Raw genomic sequence first — 22970 nt, forward strand, 5'->3', positions numbered from 1 at the left:
CGGGCCTCGGGGGCGGCAGGGGGCTCGGGCGGGTTCGTTGTGCCGTGTCCGGCCCGTGTTGCCGCTGGCGTGAGGGCCCCGCGGGAGCGGCTGCCCGCGGTCTCCTTGCGGCCGCTGCCTCGGCAGGAGCCGCTGCCGGAGCAGCGCTGGCTCGGCCCGGTTGCTGTGGCTGGGACAGAGGGGGCTGCCCCGTGCCCGGGGCTGTGCGGGGAAATTCCCGTGGCCGGAGGTTTCTGTGCCCGGAGGAGACAGAGGAGTCCTGTAAAAGTGACTTTATTGCTGAGCAGAGGGAGAGGCCGTGGGGCATTTGCCGTGCGGTCTCTGCCGTTGTTGTAGTTCGCAGCCTCCTTTTTATCCTCATTTTCCCGGCTTCATCTCCCTCTCCCTTTGCCCACTGGCTGAGGTACTTGGAAGGTTCAGACCTGCCGATCCGCCAACTGCATGTCCTCGTTAATGTGCACCCCCACTTTTGTATAACAGCCGATATTCACGGCTCTGTTAAGTCTTTACTCTCTTGGAAGTTCAGGAATTCAGCGAGACTTTGTCTGAGCAGCAGTCGATGTTATTTAGTAAGAGTTCTCCGGGAATATTCACTCAGTTTGGTTTTTTTTTTTTGTTTTGTTTTGTTTTTCGGTTTTTTTTTCTTTTTTCCTTACTGAGTCTTCTTTGGTTTTGCGATTATTCTCAATGCCTTCATTCCCTGTCGTTCTGTAGCCGTTTCTGGATCAGGAGGCCTGGCTGCCGCCTGCATCCCCTCTCTCCGCTGCTGAATGAGCTGCACTCTCAAGGTGTGGAGCATGGTAAAAAGATGAGAGTTGCTGTAGCACATCCGAGGAGAAACAGCATTCGTTTAACCCATGGTCTGCCAGGCAGTCACGAATCCGTGTCCCATTCCCATCCTTTCCACGTTTGGACTGGTACATGAGCTGCTTTCTTGTTTGCTTTGCTATCTGTTTCATCACTTTTCCTTTGTCATGTATTTGCCAACAGCAGTTTGTGTCATTTAATTTTCCAGAATCCTCCTCCTTTTTCTGCTAACAGATGATCTGATCCCATCCCATGGTTAAATGGTGTGTTCCTCATTTCAGTGGATTGGTCAGCAGGAAGGTCAGGAGCTGGAGCTGTCTGGTTGGTTATTATTCCGAGCAGAGCTTGTAATCTAATGATGCCATTGAAATGAGAAATGGGTTCTGTGGCTCCTGATATGAATTGGTTCGGGTTCCCAGAGGCTGGTCCATGGTGTTGTAGGATTTGTTCTGCTGGCCGTTCATCTTTTTCCATTTTTGGCCGCTCTCTCCAGCCAGGGCTGCATCAATTGACTGCTTTTCTCTAATTAAATCATCAAATCCTTGGATTCCCAACTGATTTCCCTGAATTTTAGGTAGCAAAATAATCCCCAGTGCTGTAATATACCCTATATAACAAAGACAGCGACAGCACATGTTGGAGTGGGCAGAGGGATGATTCTCCCCATTTATTTATAGTGAAGTTTTCCCAACATTCTCTATGCTGTTTCCCTTTGCAGCTTCACCCGTTTGTGTTGCAGGGTCAGATATCCTCCCCCTGGGCTCTGCCTTGAGCTGTGCAAATTCCAACAGTGCAAGCAGGCAGAGCTTGGGGTGAGGGGCAGAGGGAATCAGCCCAATTCCTGCCCCAGGCAAGAGACCCAGGTGCTTTGTCCACACTTTGCCCAGCAGTGTTCATTTGCATTTCTAAAGCTCCTCTGCAGGCTGCCTGGAATGGAGCTTCTCATCCAGGGCAGCCATCTGGTGAGTCACATGTGGCCCCCTCAGAATCTTCTGTTTTTAAAAAAAGTATGAACTGTTTACCAGTTAAAAGTGTTACGGTTAAAGCTCTTCAATTTTGTAAAATAGAACATCAAGGCGAACATGGAAAAACGCAGACCAAAACTTGATTCTCACACTTCTGTCCCAAACCTACCTGACAATATAAAGTGGGAATATTATGTAAAATTTTTCTCATGTTGTAGTTTTGTCACTGAAACAATCTCTTTAGTGTTAGAGAGCCAAGGCATTCCTTGGTTCTGGCCAGGATGTGCAACAGAAATAATTTCTTTCACAAATAGCCCGGCTGTGCAGAGAAAATCATTCCATGGCATGTGAGTTTTTCAGGATTTTTCCTAAACTTTATGTAGTCTGAACCAATCTAAATGCACTACTTTAATGTTCTTTGCTTCCAAGTTGTGTAAGTTTTTCGTGTTTGGTTTCCTGTTGGACCCGGATTTCTTCCCCTCTGATGTGAATTCGGTTTCCACAACCCTGGATTTCCTTCTCAGCCTTTTCCAGCCCACGTGTCTCCAGCTCTGCCGGGGGCAGTGTCTGGGGTAGCTGTTGGTTGCTGTTTGCTGCTGGGCAATGTTGATGTTTTGTTGCTGGTCGTTATCTCTGTGCGTGTCTTTTGGGCTATTCCCAGTCTGTTCAGATGTTAAACTCATCTCAATTCAGTGGTGTAAAACCCCTTAAATAAAACCTTTAAAATTCCTTTCCCCCAGGCAAACCTTTGAGTAGAGAAACCCTTCTGAGAGGAGAAATAAGATTGAAAAGAACCAAAATCGGTAAATCGGTACATTTTGCAGCAGTGCAATGCCAGGCCGCCCAGAGTGTGGGTGTCATTGAGCCCAAGAGTGGAAGTGTTCCCCAGCAGCTGTGGCAGTGCAGGCCCAGCCAGCGCTGAAGCTGCAGCAGTGGCAGCAAGGCTTGGCCCCAGGGGCTGGAGATGGCAGAGGAGGGTGGCCAGGATTGCAGAGGATTCCAGGTGAGGATCTGTGGGCAGGCGCAGGGGCTTGGCCCGCTGTGGAGCCCTGGCTGCTGCTGCGTTGCCTTCAGGGCAGGCTCAGGGGCGGCCTCCCATCCTCCTGCTGCAGGCGGGAAGTGCAAATCTGCGGGGCTTCAGAGCCCTTGAGGCCAGGCTGAGGGGTCCCCCTGTGTTGAGCTGTGCTGGCGGCTGTTTGTGGCCTCGGGGACACTTGGCATGGGCCCCTTGGCCACCAGTGGTGCTGCTTTGCACTCCTTAGGCAGGAGCCGATGTCCTGGCTGGGTGTTGGCAGCAGCAAAGTGCCAGGGCAGGCTCAGTGCCAGCCCAGCTTCCTGTGGGAGAATGTGCCTTGATATCTGCTCCAGTGGTTGCTGAAGCAGTGAGAATTGCTTTTACCCCCCTGTTAGGTGCCATGGTGTCAGCAGAAGATATTGAAGCCTTCCTGCTCAGGTCATTTCAGTGCCAGGCTCTCACAAGCACCCACAGCTGCGCGGATGGAGCTGAGCATGGGGCGGTGACCTGCGCTGTGTCTGATTCCCTTTCCTTCCCTCCCCTGGAACAGGGTGTTGCTGTTAGACACCACTTGTCCTGGTTGCGTCAGAGTGCTTTGGAGAGCCTCCATATCTAAATTTCCCTATTTCCCTGGGGCTGCCCACGCTTCTGGGGTCACTTGGGCATAGGCCTCGCCAGACATTTGACACAAAGGTACAACAGTACTGGCCGCTGTATCACCTTTTATAATATTAATTTGCATTCCAAGTTTAGCGATCAAATCCCTTCCCAGTAAATCATGATAACAATTCAGACCAAGTAAAAATTCATGAATTTCAAATCCCTCTCCCAGATGTACCAATAGTGGTTGAATGAAACCACGCATGTTTCCCACTTAACTCCTCGCTAATCAAACATGTTTTTAGCATTTTCCCCCCCCATATGTCTAAGACTCATAGTGCACTGAGAGGCCCCTGTGTCCATCAGGAAATGCTTCCTCTCAATGCAGACCTAAATGTTCTCAAGGGCTGCAGTGTGGAGGGTCCCTGGTGTGATGGGAGCTGTGACAGCCCTGCCAATCCATGTCCATCAAGGGGTGGACTTGCTGGTCCTGAGGGTGCTGCTGTCTGTGCTTGCAGTGTCCTTGTGCCCTGCAGCTGGAGCCCTGGTTCCTTGCCAGGGGCTGTTTGGGTGGGCTCTCCCCTGGTGAGGAGGGCAATGCCTCTGCCAGGTGCTTGTGGCCAAGCCGTGTCCTGGGTGCTGGGGCCCCCTTGGGCCCTGGGGTTGATCCCTTGGGGGCTGTAGGAACTGTGCCCTGGCCTTTGCCTTCAGCTTGGCCTTTTTCTGCTCCCTTCTTGCACTCACCTGCTGTGCCTTTGTGCCCAAGTGCTGCAGGGCCTTCTTCTGCCCCTTCAGCAGCCCCCCTCAGTGGCTGTGGGTGCTTGTCTTGCTTTACAAGAGAGGTGTCTGCTCGGGAAGGCAGAAAAAGCCTCTCTTGGAATGGAGAATGCAAACCCCTTCCCTCTTAATTTTTAGACTTGTGAAATGAAGGGGCTCTCAGGCAAAGATATGAGAATAGGAATACCAGTTCTTTACTAGTGTGTATAATAAAGCAAACAAACACCAACAGCTGCGGCACTGAGAACAAACAGAGCCCGGACCCAGTCCCGGCCTTTGGGCTGCGGCGCTTTCCCCTTGGGTGCAGTTCCGGGCACGGCCGGCAGGGGCGCTGGTGGCTCCCGCGAGGCGGGGCAGCACATCCCTCCCATGGGAACCTCTCTGAACGGAAATAGACCAATCCCTTCATCTCACTCTTTCACTTTTTTACCTTCTATAGGCTTTCTCCCGTGTTTTGAGAAAGAATTTGGAGAGGGCTGCCTTTTAACTGAGCTCCTAGTGTTTCGATTAGGTGCTTTCTGTAGAGAGAGAGAGTTTCCCTGAACAGCCGGAGCTGTGGTTACTGAGGGGACGTAACTCAGAGCAGGACGGGGTCAGGGGAGGATATCCCGCCGAGGCTGGGTCGGAGTGTGGGCAGGGTCTGCTGCCGGAATCGGCAGAGGGGGATCTTCCCGTGGAGCCCGAGGTGGAGCGTGGGTAGCCCCCACATGGCTGATGGCGGCTGATCCGGCAGCTGCCGGCAGAGCAAAGGCAGGTGGGAGAGCCCGGCAGCAGCGGCGGTGCCCAGCGCAGGTGGCACGGGCAGGGCAGCCGGGGATGGGATGGCTGGGACCCCCCCTGGGTGCGGTGGGCGCGGTGACCTCGGAGCAGGCGGCAGGACAGAGCAACCCCCATCTTCCCCAGCATGGGCGGCAGAGCGGCCGCGGGCCAGGCAGTGGGAGCAGGGCACACAAATTGAGCGACAGCACCGGGGCAGGTGGAGCTGCCCTGGGCAGTGAGGCCACACCTGGGATGGAAACCGGGGCAGGCGGAGCTGAGGCGGGCAGCGAGCCGGGACCCGGGACAGGCGCCTCGGCCGCGAACAGAGGGGGCAAGACCTGTAGAGGATCCCACTCTCTTTCTTATTTTTCCTCTTGTTCCTCTCCCTTTCATGTCCCCTTTTTCTTTTCTTCTTTTTTCTCGGAGGTTTCTCATACTTTAAAGATTTTTACTCTCCTAAAATCTCCTGTCTATCATATGGCATATTCTCTTCTAGATTAAATGGGTTTTTTAACAAATAAATCCAGAGCCTAGCAAATCTAAACTTCTGCTTGGTACTTTGAAATAGTCAATGAGCTAACTCATGACCTCCTAATATTTTTTTTCTCATCACCTTTTTATTTATCCTTTGGCAAATTAAGCATCTTTCAGTTACTTGCTTTGCAACTCCAAAAATCCCAATGCACCCATAGTTCCATAAAACATGATCACACAAAGCTTGAGTACCCCAGTGTGTTTTCTGATGCATGTCTTCTAATATTGTCTTAGAAGCACATTTTAGTAAGTAATTGTCTTCCATCATGAAGTTTCCATTTCCCTGATTTATCTTGTTCACTTCCTGTCTTGTTTAATCCTTTTTTCTCGGCTTCCCTAAACTTTGGAATTTCCGGTATTTCCTCATTTGGAGTTAATATTAACATAACTCTTTCAGCTCCATTTTCTGCTGCCTCCTTAGCTTTGTGATTCTCCAAATTATTTTCTCTTTCTGGGGTCTTTCCCTTTTGGAGTTCCCTAATATATACTATAGCTATCTCTTTTAGGTAATTGTAATGCCTCTAAAACCTCTAAAATAAGTTCCTCATGTACTAGTCCTTTTCTTCTTGAATTAAGTAAAATTTTCCTTTTCTAAATTTTTTAAAGGTATGTACTACTCTAAAGGCATACCTTGAATCAGTATATGTAGTTCTTTTATTTTGTGTTAATTATTCTAGTGCTCTTTTTAAAGTATATAATTCACGAGTTTGAGCTTACTAGTTTAACAGTAATTTCCCTTTTTCCATAGTTTGCATGTTTTTCCCATCGACTACTACATACCCTCTATTTTCTTTTTTTGCAAGGAGTTGTATCTGTTAGCTAACATAACTCCCAAAGGATTATTTTTTCTTTTTTTTTTCCCTGTGTCCAACTTACTGGTTTTCTGTCTCATTTTTCATGATTTTATCTATTCATATTCTGCCTGTTTTTCCCTTTCACTAACAAGCTAAATATGACTTTTCTTTCCACTACACACACAAAAATAAAAAACTTTTTTCTCACACTTTCAGTACAATACACCTCCCTCCAAGGACATATGGTAAGGCCTAAAATGCACAATCCACATTACCTATACTTTCATTCATTTACATTCACTCACTTTTATTTCTCACTCACTTCCACACATTCTTTCCCACCCTCAGGACACAGAGTGGATCCCTGTTGGCAGAGAATCGCGGGTCCCTGTGGCCCCCCCTCACCTTGGGGTGGCCTCTGGGTCTCAGTATCTCCGGGCCTCCTGGGAGGGCCCTGACTCTGCTGCCTCCTGTGCCGTTCACCTGTGAGGCTGATTTGTGTGTCACTCACACTCTTTAGCCACGGCCCCCTCACACGCCCTGGGGACAATGGCCCCTTTGCAGGTCACCTGTACCTTATGCCACAGCCCCCACACACCCAGGAGAACAATGGCTCATTTGTGGGTCATGCACTCCTCTTTCCACAGCCCCCCTTCCCACCCGCCCGGGAAGCTGAGGCTGATTTTGTGTGTGACTCACTCTCACACACAACAAGACAACAATAAGGTAACTTTTACTTTAACATCACCTATTACAATTTTAGTTGTTTCTGGCCAGTCCTGGTGGTCTTGGATATCCCTCAACCCAGCTGTGTTTTCCAACCCCAGATGCTCTTGGGTGTCGGAGTGTCAGGGGGTAGGACGGTCGGGACGGACGGAGACGAGAGATCTCTGCAGCCAGGTCGTGGAACTTGCGGTTTATTGCAAAGGGCCTGGGTGCAGGGCCCTGCTTGGAGCTGCCAGGCACAGCTCGGAGCAGGCCCAAGAGAAGAGAGGGGTAGAGAGGATGAGAGGGTGAGAGAGTAAGAGAGCAAAAGCGTAAGACAGTAAGGTTCCTGTTATAATACAATAAATCTTTTTCTGTGTTGAATATTCTATTTCTCACTAACCAGTCTAGTACAAGATACAAATCCTATAGCATTTACATACAGCCTATAAGAATCATTACATTACCATACTGTGTTACATTTTAAACCCTAAAAACTCCTCTTTGGACCCCTTCTGCTGAGCTAGTAGGGTCTGCTCTCACCCTTGGACCTGTCTGCAAGCAGAGGGAATTGTTTCATCAAAAGGGGATTACCTTTAGTCAGCCATACCATTGTTTTCCAGTTGTTCAGAAACTAAGGTACCTCAAAGCTTGCTTTCATTTCAGTCTCACTTATAGTTTCTATATTGTCAAAAAATCTTTTGCCAGACAACCATATATATAAGGCTTTCCTGTTTCATCTTCCCCAACACTTGGGAATTTTTTTATCCCTCAGCCCAGCTGTGTGCTCCAATCCCAGATGCTCTTGAACATATCTTCACTCTGGCAGAATTTTGCTCAACCCTGAATGGTCTTGGAATGTTAGTCCCTCAACCCAGCAGGTTTTAATTCTGGATGCTCTTGGGCACTCTTATCCCTCATTCCAGCAGGCATTTTTAGTGGCCCCTTTTGTCCCGTTTCCTAGTGGATTGGGCTAGGAAACTCCTCTGCTCCCTTCCTCCAAGGGGTCCAGCCCCTCTCTGGGACCCAGTCCCAGTTACCCCGGGGGATTCTCTCACTCCTGTTAACATTCACTTCCTCTCTCTCCTGGCCACTTACCGCGGAAAGTCGGAAACGCAGCGTGGGAGACTCCAGCACTCACTTGGCAGGTCTGGGACAACCAGCCCTCCTCTGATTCACACACATTCATCCCCCTGTACCTGCCCCCCTGAGAAATATTTACCAATCCCTCTTCCTTCCCGGGTTCTTAATGCACATTACTACTCTTAGGGGGCCAATTACCGCGGTTGTAGGGATCCTTTTTCCCTTCTCTTTGTTTTATTGTCCCCTTTTGTCCACCATAACCTGCGTCTGTCGGTCACCCCAGGGGGAACAGAGTGAGGCTGCCAACGGGGCAGGGCGCGCCTTCCCCACTCTGACTCTCCTAAAGCACCGGCAGCGAGGTGTTAGTAAGCATCCTCTGCTACCAAAATTGTGAAAAACGCCAATCACTTGCTTTTAAAATTTTCAAAGTTTAATGGTAATAAAATGGTTATAAAATATAGTAATAATATTAGAGTAATAACAATTGCGACAAATCCAATTCGGACAATATGAGACCACAAATACAAAGAGTTATGGATGTCCAGGTACCTTTTTCTGGGCAGCACGAGCCTGGAAAAGGACACCCAAAGGACACCCGTTAACACAGGATTAACCCTTACAAACAATTGCCTGTTGCATATTCATAGACTTCATACATGATGCATAAATTCCATTCAAACACAGGATTCTGTCTGGTCATCCTCAATTTCTTCCTCTGAATCCTAACAGCACCTTCGAGGTGGGGAAAAGTTCATTTCTTCTGATAAGAGAGCAATAAATTCTTTTTCGCTGAAAGATTTAGGTGCCCTGTGGCTGCTGTCTCGCTGCAAGTAATTTCTTTTAAAAAAGTCTCATACCAAGCATAGTTTCTATTCTAACATTTTTTTAATAACCTAAAACTATATTTAACCCACTACTTCAGAGAATTAATACAGCGTTACTTTCTAACACAAGACATATAATATTCATTTTAATAATTGTGAAAACCCAATCACAAAAAATGCACTTTTCACAAATATTTTCCCACTTATTTCCAGTCTCTCCCAGTATGGTCCCAGCTGCCACCAGCATGGTTCCAGTTGCTTCCTCAATCAACTCAGTGAGTCCCAGTATGATGCCATTTGCTCCCAGTTGCTCCCAGTCAGGCCCAGTATGGGGGATGATGTGCAGGGTGTGCTCACTGTGACACTCAGTTCCTCCCAGTATTAGTCCAGTCACTCCCAGTATGATCCAAATTTGGCCCCAGTGTGCTCCCAGTCTCTCCCAGAATAAACCAGTTGTGTTCCACATGGTTCCAGCTGCTCTCTTTCACCCTCATTTTCCTTCTAGTCAGTCCCAGTATATCCCAGTGTACCCCAGTTCCCTCCACCATCTTTCCAGTTCCTTCTAGTATGATCCCATTTGCTCCCAAGCACTCCCAGTCAGCCTCAGTGTAGTGGCACTCACTGCCAGTATGATCCTAGCCATCCTCAGCACCATCCCAGTTCATCCCAGTATATCCCATTTACCCCTAACATGGTCTCAATTGCCCCCCCCAGGCTCCTACTCACTCCCAGTGTGATCTCAGCATGATCCCAGTATGATGGCAGCATGGAGTCATACAAACTCAGTAGAATCCCAGTATGATGCCAATAGGATGTCAATAGAAAGCCAGTAAAGTCCCAGTCACTCCCAGTATGATCCCAGTATGATCCCAGTGTCCATCAGTGCGATCACAGTCTGCCCTGGCATGGCAATATGATCCCAGAATAATGTCAATACAAACCCAGTACAGTCCCAGTATGATATCTGTACAAGCCCAGTACAGTCCCAGTCACTCCCAGTACGATCCCTGTCCAGCCCAGTCCCTGGCAGTGCTGCCACTGCTGGGATCCCTCAGCCCTGTGTGCGTTCCCCCCTGGCGGATGTGCCAGGAGGAGCCCCAAGGGCTGGCAGTAGCCAGGCAGGGTCCCCAGCAAGGCCCAGTTTGGATGTGCAGCCCCCAGTTTGCCCAGTTTGCCTCTCCTTTGGCCCGGGCCGGGTTCTCCCCGCTCGCTGTGGCTGGGAGCAGCCGAGAGCCCCGCGCTGCCCATCCCGACCTGTCCCGGCTCCATCCCCGCTCCTGCCGCGGGCTGCGAGGGCTGCGGGAACGGGCACCGAGGGTGTGGCTGCTGCTGGGGGAGGAGGAGGAGGGAGGGAAGGGCAGGGATGAAGGGGGAGGAGGAGGTGGGGTTAGAGGGGAGGAGCAGGGGGAGAGATGGAAGAGAAGGGATGAAGGCGGAGAGAGAGCAGTGGTGGAAGAGGTGAAGGAGGTGGCCTTAGGGAGGAGGAGGAGTGCAGGGGATGGAAGGGGAGGAGCGGGAGGGAGAGGAAGAGGAGGGACAGAGGCAGATGGAGGCTGAGCTGAGGGAACCACGCGGTCGATCCCTGCCTGAATTCGCAGCCCCCACCTGTGGGATCATTGCCCCCCCCCCCCCCCATTGAGCCGGTGAGCGAGGAGGGGGAGCTCGGCCCAGATATCACGTGTGGTCCCTGCGTTGGGCTTTTGGGGGATGTTTGGAGAATGAAGAAGTCCAAGGCTGAGCGGAAAAGGCCCCTTGGGGGGATATCGGGGCAGTGGCGTTGGCGGCTGCCGGCAGAGGCAGCCTGGAGGAGCAGAGCCCTGTGTCCCCCAGGAGCCCAAAGTGGGGAGCCCAGAGAGGGGGGAGCGCCGCCATTGGCGGGAGCCTCAAGAGCCTGGAGAGGGGCAGGGGGGACTCCTTGGAGCCGCTGCAGCCCAGAGCAGAGAATGAGGGGAGAAGGGAGCCCGGGAGCCCAAACAGCCCCTGGATCCCAAAATGGGGAGAGCGAAGCAGGGGGAGCTTTTGGCATTGCTGGGACTGCCAGCAGCCTGGGCAGGGCGGGCACTGAGGAGAAGGGAGACCCCCAATCCAAGCGTGACCCCAAGCCGCTGGACTGGGGGAACCCTCGAACACCAGAGGGGAGGGACCAGGGATGGGGAACCCCTGGGAGGCTTTTTCAGGGCTGAATCTTGTGTTTGGGAGGTGTTTCTGGAGCCCAGATGGCCAGTGACTTGTAGAGATGGACTTGGGCAGAGGCACCTTCAAACTCAACGTGATCATTCCTTGTTTTCCCCAAACCAGGATTTCCCATTGCCAACTCCTGGGAGGCTGCGAGGAGGAGGAAGATGCCCCAGGACAATGAGGCAGGTGAGGAGGAAGTCAGTGTGTCTGGAATGCTTAAAATCAGAGGGTTTTGGGAAAGCTGCAAAAGACAAGCCTCAGAGACAGTAGAACTGATTTGAGCTTTGCAGCAGCCAATAGATTGGTCAGCAGAAAAATTATATAAGAAGTAGAAAGTAAGGAGAAATAGAACAATGGTCTGTGCATTAACACTTATCTAGAATAAATCCCTAACCTGCGGAAAAGTGTATCTAGCAAGATATTAGGAAGTTCCAAGCTTAATAGTGGAGCTCTGTGCATTGTGTTTTAAGGCTTACAAGCAGGTATTATACTTGAAATAAGCAAGCATTGTTTTAACTGTCAATGTGCTTATAGTGCTTGGATGGAACTACAGTCAATATGCTTTTGCTTTGTGTGATTTGTCAAAAACCTTTTAAAGTAAGTTTTAACATGAAGTCCTTTGTCTGCTACCTGTGAAGTGAGCTACAGGCATCTTCCCATTGTCATAACCAAGTAATGAGACAGATGGTTGGAAAATCACACAGCTCAGGACGCATTCCCAGCAGTCCAGTCCTGTTGGTGATTTGTGCACAGCCCCGAGCTGGCGATGAGTGCCCCTTTCCCCTCTGTGCTGCTCCATCTCCCAGCCCAGCACGGCCCCGGCTGCAGCTCAGCCCTGGGGGGATCTCCTTGCCCTTGCCTGTGGCACGGAGGCAAATCCCATCCTGTCCTTGTCCTTCCTCCCCCAGAGCAGGAGCTGAGCATGGAGAGCAGGGAGGACAAATGCCCATGGCAGAACCTGGTGGCAGAGGCCGTTTTGAGCGGCTCCACGGCGCAGGAAGCCAACGGGGAGGAAAAGACCCGGAGATGCCGCACGAGGAGGGGCTGCAAACGCAGCCGGCGGGGATCTGAGGCGGAAAGAGCCAGCCTGGGCCGGGAAGGCGGCCGGAGACGGAGCCAGAGCTCGGAGCTGGTGCTCCATGAGCAGCTCCATGATGGGGAGAAGCCCCACACGTGCGTGGAGTGTGGGAAGAGCTTCAGGTGGAACTGCCACCTGATTGAACACCAGAGGATCCACACTGGGGAACGGCCCTACGAGTGTGGGGAGTGCGGGAAGAGCTTCAGCCGGAGCTCCCACCTGATTGTGCACCAGAGGATCCACACTGGGGAGAGGCCGTACAAGTGCTCTGAGTGTGGGATGTGCTTCAGAGAGAGCTCTAGCCTGATCACGCACCAGAGGATCCACACTGGGGAGAGGCCCTATGAGTGTTCCAAGTGTGGGAAGGGGTTTCAGAACAGCTCCAATCTCCTCCAGCACTATCGGATTCACACGGAGGAGAGGCCTTTCCAATGCCCCGACTGTGGGAAGGGATTCAAGCACAACTCCCACCTCATTACCCACCGGCGCATCCACACTGGGGAGAGACCCTACGAGTGTGATAAATGCAGGAAGAGGTTTCCGACCAGCTCCAGTCTCCTTCGGCACTATCAGATTCACACAGAGGAGAGGCCCTTCCGCTGCCCCGACTGCGGGAAGCGATTCAAGCGCAACTCCATCCTCGTCACCCACCGGCGCATCCACACTGGGGAGAGGCCCTACGAGTGTCCCCAGTGTGGGAAGAGCTTCTCCAGCAGCTCTCACTTGACCCAACACCAACGGAGGCACCACTAAGGGAAGCCCTGCGAGTGCCCCGAGTGCGGGCAGAGCTTCGTGCGCTGCTCCAGCTCCATCCCCCACTGGAGGAGGCACTTTGGGCACAGCCCTGGTCACTCACATTCCCTGTGATCCATGTTGGAAACACACCTGGCTGCTTCGCCTTTTTGTTTGGCCTTAATTTTCCTCTACTTCACCTTCATCCTTTAAAAACACCCAAAACTGGGTTAAATCAAGGAAATTGATTGAATATATCTGAGTTCCATAATTTCTCAGTTGTTTTAGAGGGAACTTAGGATTTGGGGACAGGTTCTGTGTGGAGTGCTGCTGTTGCTATGAGGCAGGAATTTAATGTCACCCTTCTTGTGTTGCTAAGAACTCCTCCCCTGACCCCAACCCCAACTCCACCCTTGGGATACCCTATAAAAACTCCACTTCCTATGCCCTGTCTTAGGGGGGTAAGAAATGGATTCCCAAAGGATCAGCCCTATTCCTACTGGATTCCAAAGGATCACCGTCATTTTTCACTGGATTCCTAGAGGATCAAGCTTTTCCCACTGGATTCCCAGGGGATCAGCCCTTTTCCCACTGGATTCCAAGGGATCAACCTTTTTCACTGGATTCCAAGAGGATTCTGACTCTGTCACTGTTGTTTTTTTGTTTGTACTAGTGCGTTTGTATTTTTAGTTTTTCCTAAGAAAGAACTGTTATTTCTACTCCCATATCTTTTCCTGAGAGCCCTTTAATTTCAAATTATTTTTATTATTATTATTAATATTAGTAGTAGTAGTAGTAGTAGTAATCAAAGGATGGGCCATATAAAATATTTCATGAAATATGTAAATGAGTTTATTGTTATGCATGAGGGTCTATGAATCTGCAACAGGCTGATGTAATCAAGCCAGAATAATTGAGGGGTGTCCCCGAAAATAACTGGCGCGTCTTGGTGGCCATAACAACCTTTGCTCGATGGTCCTTGTCTCCCATGACATCAGCCTGTTGCATATTCATAGACTCTTTGCATATCCATAAATGCATTTACATATCCTTGGAACAAAATTGGCTTCCTCCTGTTTGGGGTCCCACCCCCATCCCAGCTCAATTTGGGGTGTCCCATCCCTCTCCCAGCTCAGTTCTGGGATCCCATTCCCCTCCCAGCTTAATTTTGGTGTCCCATTCCCCTCCCACCTCAATTTGGGGGTCCCATCCCCTCCCAGCTCAATTTTGGGGTCCCAACCCTCTTTTCCCCACTCTCCCTCCCCTTTCCGATCGTTCCCCCAATCCCCTCCCCCGTGTTTGGTTTTGGGGGCTCCAGGCCCCTCCTGCTCCGTTTTGGGGTCCCGACCCCGTTTTGGATTAATTTGGGGTCCCCAGCCCATCCCCAGGGTCACCTTCCCCCCTCCCCCACCAAATGCGCTCCTGGCAACTGATGAGTCATCAGCAAGACACGCTCTGATTGGCTGGAAATTACCCCGCCAGATCTCTGAGTATTTACCGCAGTGAGAGGCCTTGGTCTGTGCCCGGCAAGTGATGAGTCAGAGTCGAGCCGGGCGCTGATTGGCTGAAAATCGCTGGGCGGGGCTCGTGCTCTGAGTTTGAGCCCAGCAGTTGGAACGTCGTCAGTGCCGCGCGTTCTGATTGGTCGGGATCTGTTTTGGGGTGGGGACGTGAGGAACTGGGGATTCTTGGGGTTTATTTGTGTTTATTTAGGGTTTGTTTGGGGTTATTGATGGACTATTTGGGGTTTATCTTGGGTTTTACTGGGTTTATTTCTTGTTTATTTGGGGTTATTTGGAATTATTTATTTGGAAGTATTAGTGTTTGTTTGGGCTTATTTGGGTTTATGTGGGTTTATTTGGAAGTATTTGGGGTTCTTGGGGTTAATGTTGGTGTATATGGGGGTTTTTTCAGTGTGCTTGATATCATTAGGGGTTTTTTGGCTTTAACTTGGTGGAGGGGTTTTTTTCGTTTTTTGGGGTTATTTGGGGGATTTCTAGGTATTGTTTGGGGTTCTTTGTGGTTATTGGGGGTTTTTTCCAAGTGTTTTGGGGTTATTTGAGTTATTTGGGGTCACGTAGGGTCAAAAGCTCCAGGAATGTTTCTCCTGCAAAAATCGGGAATTTTTCCTTAAAAATCTGAGAGTTTCCCCCCAAAAGTCCGGGAATGTTCCCTTAAAAATCCCGGACTTTTCTCAACCAGTAGTTGCGCGCCCTGCTCCAAACCATCCAATCACCGCGGGTCTCCCCTCGGGAACACCAGGCTCTCTGTGCACCGATCCACCCAATCACTGCATGCCTCCCCTCAGGCACGCCCACCTCTCACACCGAACAATCCAATCACCGCGTTTCTCCTCTCAGCTACTCTCGCCTCTCTCGTCCTGAACCGACCAATCACCGGGCGTCTTCCCTCAGCAGCTCCCGTCTTCTTTGCCTTTATCCAACCAATCACCGTGCGCCTCCCCTCGGCAAACCCGCCTCCCCCGCCCTTCTCCTGTCAATCACCGCACCCTCTACGAAACCAACCAATCACTGGCCAACTCCCCATAGCAACTCCCGCCCTCCCCACGCGTACCAGCCAATCAGAACCGAGCCCGAAGCAGCGCCCCCTGACCCCGGGGCCGGGCATGGAGCGGGCGCCCCCTCCCTCCGCCCCGCCCCCCGGGACCCCCTCAGGGACCCCCGGGAGCCGCCCCGGGCTTGGGCGGGTCCTGCGGGAGGCGCTGGAGAGAGCGGGGGAGGCGCTGGGAGAGGACGGGGGGCTCCGGGAGCTGCTGAGGAGGCGCAGGGACAGGTGAGGGGTCCTGGAGGGGTCGTGAGGGGAATTTGGGGAGGGGTCTTGAGGAGATTTGGAGAGGGTCTGGGGGGAACTTAAGGGGGTTTTAGCGGGGTCTGGGGGTGTTGGGGATGCTTTGGGGAGGAATTTGGGGAGGGGTCCTCGGGGGGTGTCACAATCCGTCCTCATGGACGGGTTTCGTGATGGTTCGTGGATTTGATCTCAGGGTGCAAAAAGAACCGACACGGTACAAGGGGGTTTGCAATGATAATCGAAACAAATGCACCTTTATTGAATGACCACAGCAAAATGCAATAAAGGGATTAAGGGAGAGAAAAGATAAAGGAAGAGAGAGGGAATAGGGCTGCCAAACGTAGAGACAAACTCCTTTGGTCCAGTCCAGTCGAGGATCCGCCTGTTGCGTCGGGGAGATCTCGAAGTCTCTTGCTAACTCAGAGGTTTTTATTATGATAACTCTATTGGAAATTACGAGGGGGGGGAAACAGATACAATAAGGAACAGATGTAACAGGTAGTCCATGCTCTCAGCAGTGAGTGAGAGCCATTGTCTTCTTGGTCCAGCGGTCACAACCTGCAGGCAAACATCTCGCTTCGGTCAGCTTGCCTCCCCCACACACCTGCCCCGGGCTGGGGGTTTCAGTCCCAGTCCTTGGAAGGAGCAGAGGGGCCTTTTCACATGGGGGTTCCATGTCTCAGTCCTTGATGGAGAGGCTCCTTACATCTCAGTCTGTCTGTCCCGGTGGTTGTAAAACAGGTGAGGGTCTTCTGTGGGGGGACCACCTGAAACTGAGGAGAAGTCCAGCCAGGCCGAGAGGTGGGACAGCTCCCAAGGCTGTTGTTGCAAAAAGGGCGTGGTGCCCCTTCTTCTTCTCATTGGGTTCAGTGTAGCACACAGCAAACAACAGCTGTGAGAACAATGGCTTAGCAACGCTCTCAGATCTAGGGCGTTGTTGGCATGTGACTTTCTCCTTTGGAGCTAGAGATTTAAGACAGGGGTGGTCTTTTCTTAGTGGTCCCCAAATGATGATCCTGAGGCAGACGAGGGAAAATTCGGGACCGACTCTTACATCAATATAAAATTATTTTTTAAATCATATAAATTTAAGTTGTATGGTGTTTTCATAAATTGAAATAACATTTTATTAAAATTAAAAAGTATTAGTTATTTTAAATTAATTAGATATTCTTAACAAGGGTTGAGCTCTCCCTCCCTGCTCAGTGCAGGATGTAGGGAGGAGGCAATGCTGACGGGGCTGGGGGGGCTGCAGCTCTGGGGGCGTGGAAAAACGGCGAGGTTCTGGTGCTGCTGCTCTTCTTCCTCCTCTTCTTCTTCTTTCCAGTTTCTCCTTCCCCCACCTGCTCCTCATTTCTTATCCTGCCTCCTTCTCCTCCTCTCTCTGGCCTTTCTCCTGATCCTTCCTCTTCCTCTTCTTCCTCTTTCTCTTCCTCTTCCTCTTCCTCCTCCTCCTCCTCCTCTTCCCGCTCCCCCCGGGCCCAGCCCCCACCCTTTGTCCCCCTCCCTCTTTCCAGATCCCTCCCCATCGCCCCCCCCCAAACCACTCCCCATCGCCCCCCAATAAACGGCTCCGGGCTCAACTGGGAAGCTTTATTGGGAGCACTGGGAGCAGGCACTGGGCGGGGGCAGAGCGCCAGCGGGGCTGGGGGGGACACGGGACCCCCCCCAAAGTCAGCGGAGCGGGGACGGAGCGGGGGGTCCCGGCCGGGCCCGAGCCCACGGGGAGGGGCTGCGGCCGCCGCCGGCTCAGGAGCTCTGTGGGCAGAGAAAAGGGGGTGACACCGGGCTGGGGGCCCCGGCGGGAGCGCACACGCTCCGCCACGGCGGGGACGCCACCCCCGGCACCCGCCCTGACCTTCTTGCGCAGGGAGAAGCCGAGCCCCAGCGCCAGGAAGACGAAGCCCAAGACGAAGCCCCCGATGCCCGTCAGCATCTTGCTGCGGGCGGCGTCCGGCGGCATCTCTGGGGGGTCTGCAGGGCTCAGCACCCCCAAAACCTCTCACCGACACCCCGAGCCCCTCCCAGCGCCCTCCCTGTGGCCCCCGGCCCAGCCAGGGCCCCCTGAAACCTCCCCCCGATCCCTTTTTGTCCTGGCCAGGAGCCACCAAAGCCCCTCCCGTCCCTCTCAGCATCCCACAGCCCCCTCCCAGGTGCCCCCAGCGCCCCAGGACCCCCAAAGCCTCTCGCAGTCCCTTGGCAGCCCCAGCAGGACTCAGCCAGAGCCCTCCCAGGCTGTGCCCAGCACAACCGAGCTCATGGCGAGCCCCGCTTTGCCATCGCCGATCTCCTTCCAGCCCCTCGGGGCTCACTGCGATCCCTCCCAGTCACACCCAGCACCCCCAAACTCCCTCCCAGTGTCCAGCAGGACCCCCAAACTCCCTCCCAGTGTCCACCAGGACCCGCTCAACCCCATCCCACCCTCCCCAGCATCCCCCAAACCCCTTCCCAGCCCTTGCCCAGCCCCCAGCCCCTCTCCCAGTTGCAGCCCGCCTCTCTCCAGCTCCCTCCCAGTGGCTCCCAGCACAGCCCAGCGGCTCTGCCAGCGCCCCCAGGGGCTCCCCCGTACCCCAGTGCCGCCTCAGGGGCTGCTCCAGGCTGACGTGCTCCACCTGGCAGCTGTAGCTGAGCCCGCGCCGGGGGGGCGTTTCCAGCAGCACCAGCAGCTGGTGGGTCCAGTCCCCGTTGGGGACCACGTCGGTGGCCACCACGTGCTCCGAGAGCTCCTGCTGGCCCTGGAACCACCTGACCTGGTTGGCAGCAGGGTAGAAATCCATGACGGAGCAGAGCAGGCGGCCGGGGCCGGGCTGGGAGCTCGAGTGGGCACCAGCGAGATGGACACGCTGGGGGACACTGGGAGAGAGAGCAAGAGAGAGGGGAGGGCTGGGGTGGGCTGGTGAGAGACTGGCATGGACTGGGAGTGATAAGGAATGGCCAGGGGAATGTGGTGGGAGGGACTGGGGATGGGCTGGGATGGATTGGGAATGTACTGGGACGGAGTGGGATGGACTGGGAGGGAATTGAATGGCACTGGGAGAGGTGGGAGGGGATGGAGAGTACTGGGAGAGAGGATGGAGGTCTGGGAGTGAACTGGGAATGAACTGAGAATAGACTGGGAATTGAGTTAGAGTGGGTGGACCGAACTGGGAAGGACTGGGAGGAACTGGAAATGGACGGAGAGGAACTGAGGTGGTTTTGAGAGAAATGGGAGGAGATGAGGGGCCCTGGAATTGGAGATTGTGCTGAGGGAATGAACTTGGAATGAACTGGGAATGGCCTCAGTAGGACTGGGAGGGACTGAGTAGGTACTGGGAGGGATTGGCAATGGACTGGGAGGGAGTTTGAAAGACTCTGGTGGCACTGGGAGGAACTGGGAATGACGTGCGCGGCACTGGGAGGCCGAGCCCAGCCCGGGGCAGTCGGCGCTGCGGGTCTGCCTGGCAACAGATGAGTCATCAGAGGTTCGTGCTTTGATTGGCTGAGAAGCGTCAGCTCCACGCTCGGCTGAGCTGGAGGCGCGGGGACGCACTGGGAGGAACTGGGATGGACTGGGCGAGCCACAAAGGTCAATGGGTGGATCAGGGGGTTCCGGAGATGTGTTCAAGGAGCGCTGAGGGCTCTGGGTCGATGTCCAGGGAGGTTTTGTGGTGTTCCGGGGTCATTGGCAGGGCAGGGCCCGAGGGGACACGCTCTGCCCCGAGCTCACCTCGGCGCCCCAGGAGGAACGGGGTGGCCACCTCGTAGTTGTTCCGGCAGTACCTGTCCACCTGAGCCCTTTTGTACTCCAGTTTAGCCGAGTCGCTGTTCCAGGACTTAGCCACCTTCTCCCCATAGGGGGTGAACCCTACGTAGTGCCCCACGTCGCTGTCGAACATCGCGAACTGCATCCGGTTGTAGATGAACCACTCCACGTACCGCATCTTCTCCGTGCCGTTAATGAAGTGACACTCCGATGTTATCTGCTCCTGAAACACCCCTGTGAGTGCAGAACATAGATCGGGGGGTGCCCTCCCAGCACACCCCAGCAGAAACCGCAGAGCTCCGGGGCCCACCCCGGATCCCCACTCCGCACCCCCTGTGCCCCACGGCCGCCATGGGACGCTCCTGCCCGCGCTGCCGCTTCCTCTTTGCCACCCTTCCCCCATTTCCCCTTCCACATCCTCTCCCCTCCCACCTCCGGCCGCTCCCAAATCACTTTTGGGGTCCCATTTCCCCATTTTCCCACAAATTCCCCAATCCCCAGCCCCCTCGGGGGGGTCACCCCTCCCCCGTTCCCCCCTTTCCCCCCTTCCCCACCCTCTCCCACTTCTCCCTCTCCTCCCCCCACACCTCAGCCCCTCCCGCTCTCCCTTTGGGGGGTCCCCTCCTCCTCCCCCTCCATTCCGGGCTCCCCCCTTCGCCCCCTTTTCCCCATTCTCCCCCCCGTCCCAGCGCCTCCCGCCCCCCGCTCACCCGAGACCTCCGCCCCCGCAGCCGGAGGGGCTCCCAGCACCACCAGTGCCACCAGCAGGGCCCCAGCTGCCGCCCCTCGCCCCATGGCCGGGGCCGGGCAGGGAGCAGCAGCCCCAAAGCAGCCGCGCTGCGCTGGGAGCGCCAGTCCGGAGCAGGGCGGGCTCGGCAGCGCCGCGCGCTCTCATTGGCTGCCGCCGCTTCTGGGCAGCGACCGGCCACGGGCTCTGCCCGACAACCGATGAGGCAATCCAACGCCCCGAGCTCTCATTGGCTAAGACGCCTCCTGCCTGCGCTGCCATTGGCTGAGACCTTTCCGGGACGCTGCAGCCCCGGGCTGGGGGTTTTTTGGGCAGGGGGAACCTTGGGGCGCTGGGCAGGTGGGGGCGGGGATGGAGAGGCGCGGGCTGTGGTGGGCCAGCCAATCAGAGCCGCTCATTTCACAATTAACCCCTCTTTTTGGGTTACTGAGCTAGTTTAGGATTTTCTGTTCGGATCCATTGGTCCCGCTGTCCTGGTTTGAAAAGGAAGTGCGTTTTTTGGGATCAAACCAATGTGTGGTTTTATCAAACTAATAGGTCAAACCAATAGGTCCTCAGATTTGAATTTTGCACCTGGTGTGGCCACTGCGGACATGGATATGCCTCTGAGCACACAGGGGGTTAAAAGCATAGAACTCCCAGGGGAAGCTCTCTTGGTTCCGGTGGGTGAAAGGTTCAGAGCTGCCCTGCCCGGCTGCGGGCTGGGTGTGGGAGGGGAAGCCATGCGGCCGGGTGAGGGGAGCTGGGCCTTGGACAGAGAAGGGAGGTGAATGCCCCTGCAGGATGGAAGGGTGGTTTAGCAGTGCCAAGTATCTCCTTCAATCTGCCATCAGGGACCTGGGCAGGTGAGTTTTGTTTCCAGGGAAATGGGCTGGCATTGCTGTTCAGGGGCCTGTGTCCCAGAGTGGCCAGCTGGCTGCTCAAATTCCGCATTGCACAGGATGCCTCCCAGATTAAAACTGGCAGGGTTGGTTTGACAGTGCCAAGTGGCTCCTACAATCTTCCATCGGGAACCTGGCCGGGTGAGTTTTGTGTGCAAGGAACAATTGTGGCGATGGTGTTTGGATTCCTGTGGTGCTGAGTGCCCGGCCGTCTGCTGGGGTTTTGAAATCCAGGTTGCCCCTGCCCCGTCCCTCACTTCCCCCACTGCCCACCGGTGACTCCCTGCAGCAGCACGTGGGATCCTGAACGCGCCTCTGGGAGACACACAGACATTGCTGAGGGGCAAAGATGGGGGGGCTGGACAGCTGGAGAGCTGACCCTGAGGGTTGGGGTGCACAGGACACGGGGTACCAGGCAGGGTTAGGGCACAGGTGCCACCCTCATGGTGGGACAGCCCCAGAGCGCTCCCAGCAGCTGCAGGCAGTTACCCCGATTGGAAGGTAGAGATGAGGTTTGGAGGCCACAGAGTTACAGGTAGGAGTTGAACAGACGTTTAGGGGTTTCATTAGGTTTTTTTTCAGGGATTTTTAAGGATATTTTAGGGGTTTTTTTTGCAAGAGTTTTTTAGGAATTCTCTGGGAATGTTTAAGAACCTTTAGGGCTTTTTCAGGGCTTTTAAAAAACATTTTAGGGTGTTTTAAGGGATGTCTTACCACTAATTGGAATTGTTAGGGGTGTTTTCAGATATTTTGGGGGCTTTTTAAGGACTACTTAAAAGGTTTTAGGGCTTTTTGAAGGGTATTGAGGGTATATGGAGAACTTTTTTTACGACTAGGTTATTTCTAGGGTTTTTGGGGGAATTTTATAGGCTTTTTTAGGGTCTTACAGGGCATTTTCAAGATTTTAGGGGTATTCTCAGAGCTCTTTAAAAAATCTCTAAGTAGTCCCAAAAGGTTCTTTGGAGATTTTTAGAGGTGTTTTAGGGGCTTCTTAAAAGTAGGGTGTTTTTAGTGTATTCTGAGGCTATTTTTTGTTTTTGTGGGGTGTTTAGGACACTTTGAAAACTATGCCTTTTTTAGGGAATTGAGAGGGTTTTTTAGGGTCCTTTCAGGGCATGACAGAGGCTGAGGGGCAGCTTGAGGGGTACTGTGGGGGCTTGAGGGTGGCAGAGGCTGGGAGCTGAGGGAGGAGCAGGGAGAGGGGACAGTGGGTGACACACAGAGATGCTGAGGGTGGCAGGGGCAGCTGGAGGGTGACACTGAGAAGCTGGGGGCTGAGGGGCAAAGGAGAGGGATTAATGGTGACACACAGGAGCTGAGGGGCAGCTGAGAGGGGCCTTGAGGGGCATAGGGGGGGCTTGAGGGTGACAGACAGAGCCTGAGGGGTTGAGGGAGGGCTTGAGGGGTCAAGGGAGAAGGCTTGAGGGCTGCACAGTGCACTGGAGATCAGGGCTACAGGGAACAGCTTAGGAGGCAAGTTAGGGTACAGGTGCACCAGCCCTCAGCCCAGCCCTCACCTCAGCCTAAGCAGCCCTCCTAACAATAGCACAGCCTTTTCCCCCAACAGCAGCACAACACAGCAACCCTGACAGGGAGACCAGAGCGGAACCCTCCCGGTGGGACAGGACAGCAACCCTCACACCAGGACAACGACAGAACTCTCAGAGGACAAGATCCACGGCAAAAAGGTAGGCAAGGCATCTGAGGGTTAGAGAGATAGGTGGGGTGTCACAGACATCTTTTCATAAAAATCCTTTCTTTAGGATTTTTCTCCCTTCTGAGAAGCTGTGGCCTCAGCAACAAAGTGTAAACAATGGTTATCTGCCGCTGTGGAATGCAACAGGTGGATCCGTGATTGGTCTCCTGTGGATGTTTGGATTTACTGACCATTCCTGGCAGAGCTGCTCTTGCTTTCTGCCGGGACACAGACCTTTGTTATT

The 22970-nt window shown here is 53.5% G+C and overlaps 1 pseudogene; it reads right to left on the reverse strand.

Moving 5' to 3' along the window:
* Window positions 1-17376: 17376 nt before the first annotated feature.
* On the reverse strand, window positions 17377-20196 carry LOC128949820 (class II histocompatibility antigen, B-L beta chain-like; annotated as a pseudogene).
* Between the last annotated feature and the right edge of the window lie 2774 nt (window positions 20197-22970).

The sequence above is a fragment of the Melozone crissalis genome, unplaced genomic scaffold (assembly GCF_028551555.1).
Source record: "Melozone crissalis strain CALT ecotype California unplaced genomic scaffold, PUWL_Pcris_2 ptg000307l_1, whole genome shotgun sequence".
NCBI lineage: Eukaryota > Metazoa > Chordata > Aves > Passeriformes > Passerellidae > Melozone > Melozone crissalis.